Genomic DNA, 4,288 nt, shown 5'->3' with positions numbered 1-4,288 from the left:
GGGGTCTTTTGCTTACTCAAACTTGAGCGGCGGCTCACGCTTCTCCTCAAATATTTGAGGAGTAAAATGTTTTGAGGATTTGATTAGAGTGTGCTTAACTCCTTGAAATAAATCTTTTGAAGAGTTAAGGACATCTTCAACGTCGACCCCCAAAATGGACATAGTATTTCTTCGCGGACGCGTCTGGATGTGTCCACGGACAGTGACACGAGAGCCGACCATCCAACACTTCCCCCAAAACTCTGTCCCTAATACAAACAAATTCAGACATAATTCATAGAAACATGGCGAGATTCATGCAAACAGACATAAGTATGATATATTTCACATAAACCGGACCATATTTCATCCGCTCAACTAAAACTAAAAAAACATAAACTAATCTGTACTGGACTGTGACCTCATATGTCTGGCCGGACTAGCCGGTGGCACCTCTGTCACCATCCATGCCATTGTCACAGTCAAAAGTTGTAGAAATGGCCCTTCCGGCGACAGAAGGGCGTGAGGCCGCGATTGCCTTGCGCGAACTCTGCTTGGTACTCGCGGAGGAAGCCGCCCGACTCTCTCCCGTGTCATGCAGTGGGCCACCCCGGTCGACGCCGGCCATGGCCGGGGAGCCATGCCCTTGACCCGTTTCGAAGGTGTCATTGAGCGACCATTCCTCTCCTATCTTCACGAGCTCCCCGTCTAGGCGGCGCACTCCGCGCACGAACATCTCTGCGGTGGTTACCGAGGGGTCACAAGCCCAGGCCTCGCGAGGTTGGGGTCCGCGAGGACCTAGGTTGGCATGTTGTCGGACTTCACGCCCGTCGCCCGATGTGCCACGTTACCTTGTTCCCTCCGCGTCACCTCCCTGGCCACCCTCTCCTCCGTCGACATGATGCTCCGCGACAAGGAGCCAGCGCCGCCATGACCAATGTAGTGGAGGAGGCCCCCGCACACCTTCATGATTGTCCGGGCACCTCCTGCTTCACGACCTTGTTGCGCCAGGCCCGATGTGGTGGTGGTGCCGACTCGTCGATGCGGGCATACCGGCCCTGCCTTGACTCAATGGAGAGGCGGTGACATCAGCTTTGCCTTGACGCAGTGGAGTGGCGGCGAGGGTGGCGCCAGACCGTGGTCCTTGAGTGACCGCTTGAGAAGGAGCTCCAGGTGCGCCTGATACTTCTCGTCCATTGCTGCCGCCTCTGAGAAAGGCGCAACTGCGGTTGTTGTTGTGGCTCCTGCTCCTTCTCGTCGCCAAAGGAGAGGATGGTCTCCTCCTCCCCGGAGCAGTCGGGTGTCGTGGAGGACAATGGCCTGAGAGAGCGACGGCGGCGGTGCCACGATCCAAAAGGAGATCCGAAGCCACCGCCCGCCGGCACGGAAAACAAGGAATTCAACATCATCGATGACGGTTTGCGAAGATAGAAATGAGTGAATCTGCGGTGACCGGAGAGAAAAGAATGTGAGGTGTGGTGTGGACGGCCCAGAGCCATGCTTAAATAGTCACGGCCAAGGGAACGGACGGGCAATCAACTTCAATGCGATGCATTAGCCGGATATGGTTTTGGATGGGCCGCGCCATCCCCCACCCCCCGTGTGCGCCAAGGTTGCAGATCACACGAACACGTCCATGGGCCGGTGGAGAATTGCTTTGGATGGCTTGCATGTTTCAGACGCGTAGGTCGGGACTTTTGCGGGCAGTTTGATGGTCCTCGTGAGATGCCACAAGCCCTTTTGAGCAAAATGTTTTGGTCAAAGATGCCTTAAACTCTGGCCTAGCTATTTTCTACACCAAACGTCGAAACCACCACACACGTACCAAAGCTCAGCGACCGCAAACTAGCCTTAATTAACATTTTCATGCTTGACTTGGTAGCTGGTACTCCCTCTGGTCCTTTTTACTCTGCATATTAGAATTCTCTGAAGTCAAACTTCACAAAGTTTGACCGTGTTTATATAAAAAAATATCAACATCTGCCATGCTAAACTTATATAATATGAAATTTTAAGTCATGACACATCCAGGGCCGGTCCTGAGATTTTGGGGGCCCGGGGCGAGACTAAAACCCGGGGCCCTTAAGACACCAAAACAATACAAATCAATATACATATATGTGAAATTTTACCAATAACACTTGAAATGCACCCAAAATTAGTATATGTATCAAATAATTTATAAATATTATGTAAAAATGTCCTAATCCATCATGTGCTAAGGATCTCTGATTCCTGCATCCTGCTAATGCTATACTTGGAGACCTTACAACAAAAGCAAAAAACTTTATCGACATCTATTGAATAAAGTAGCCACTTTTTTTGCGGGAAAAACATGCATTACTCAGCTCAAAAGGTCTTTACAGTCAATCACAGCCAGGTGGATAGCATCCTGAGGACCAGAACCAAGCCAAGTCATGGTTCTTGCCTCTAAACAAGCAAACTTTGTTATGCTATCGCTAACTTTATTTTGGCTACGACTTACATAAGCAGTACATGTTTCACGAATAGACATGACATATCTAATCTCCTTGATGAGCGAAGCCACTTTCAATCATGTTCCTTCCCATTGCTTAATTTCCTATGATAATGAGCATATAAAAAAATGTCTTCCTGCATCATCTAGATGGTATGCTATTTTTTTTGTCCTCTCACATAGGCCCTTTCTCAACCAAGATGTCTATTGCTTTATTATCAAGATTATTCCAATTTCTTTCATAAATATTAGCAGTATAAACTGGTTGTTCATCAACAGTAGGCGGACTGTGCATGTGATTTACCTACATGCTCAGGAGCGACATTGATGTTGATGTCGACATTTCTTCTTACTGATCAAATTCTGAACTTCCATTAGTTTGTTGCCTTTCCTCAACTATCGCCAACTCTCTTCAAAAAAAAGTTATGAATATTTCACGCTGTGATTGTACCAAGTCACAATGCTGAAAATAAATAATTTACCACCACCAGATGAATAATACTTTCTTTGAGACAACAGAATAAGACACAATGCTGAAATAATTATTATTTTTGCATCAATAGAAAATTGCTCATCCGCAAAAAAAAATCAATAGACAATTGTTGAGCAGTGGCGATGTGCGGCTATTCATCTACGAGACTGGGAACCTCGATATGAATAGACGATATACCTTGGGTGGTCGAATCGTTCATAGACGTAGAGCAAATCAGGATTGCGAGGGCCCACAGGGAATTGAAATTTGGCGGACGATCTGAATTAGGGAGGAAAATTGAATTTAGGAGAAAAGGAAAAAGGAGCGGCAAGCGCGCAATCATGAAGAGACAAGCGTCGGCGGCTGCTGGGAAATTGAGAATCGCTGCCTGAAATGCATGTGTGATGGATTAGGAAAGGATCAATCAATTCCTTTTTTTCGACATGCACTTGCTAGCTAACGAATCGGAAGGATCAATCAGTTCCTTTTTTTTCGACGTGCTCGTATTAACTAGAAACGAATCAATCGCTGGCTCCTTTCCTGGCTACTAGTACATGCGTACGTTTCAGCGTGCTGCGTGAGGCCGAGCCGTCAAAATTGATGACCGAAAATATGTTTTACCATAGCCTACTTTGTACACACCCTGGCGAGGGGGCCCCTCGATTTGGGAGGCCCGGGGCGGGCGCTCCCCCTGCCCCCCCCCCCCCCCCCCCCCCCCACCCAGGGCCGGCCTCACACATCTAGTGGTACTTTAGATTATGAATGTTGGCATTTTTTTTTATAAAGTTGGTCAAACTTTATGAAGTCTGATTTCAGTCAAATCTTATATACGCACTAAAAAGACCGGAGGAAGTATCTGTGCTTGGTTTCGTCTTGCTTGTTCACATGCATCGATCGCGTCCCAAGAAAGGCTTTACGCGGAGTAGTTTTCTTTCTTTCTTTTGGCCGGGAATTACGCGGAGGACTTGTGCCGTCAGCCGTCCCTTTCACTGCTTGACTTGGGCTATATCCACATATCTTAGATAGAATTTGCTGACCTCGTTGTCGTCGTATAGACTAGGCAAGCTCAAATAATGCGACCCAACAAGGAAATTAGTACGTACTACTAACAAACAGCGATGCGTCCGGAAATTCAGACCGGAGACTGGCAGGCTAGCTGCAAGCCTGCGACACGCGGCAAGGAAATTCCAGACAGCAATGCGTAGTATTCCCTCCGTCTGAAAATATTTGTCAAAAATATTAATAAAAATAGATATATTTAAAATTAAAATATGTCTAGATACATCCATTTCTTCGACGAGTATTTCCGGACGGAGTGAGTACTGCAGTCGTATTCGTACCCCCTCCCGTCCACACAAGAT

The sequence above is a fragment of the Triticum aestivum genome, chromosome 2A (genome assembly GCF_018294505.1).
Source record: "Triticum aestivum cultivar Chinese Spring chromosome 2A, IWGSC CS RefSeq v2.1, whole genome shotgun sequence".
NCBI classification, from domain to species: domain Eukaryota; kingdom Viridiplantae; phylum Streptophyta; class Magnoliopsida; order Poales; family Poaceae; genus Triticum; species Triticum aestivum.
This window is presented reverse-complemented; position numbering follows the sequence as displayed.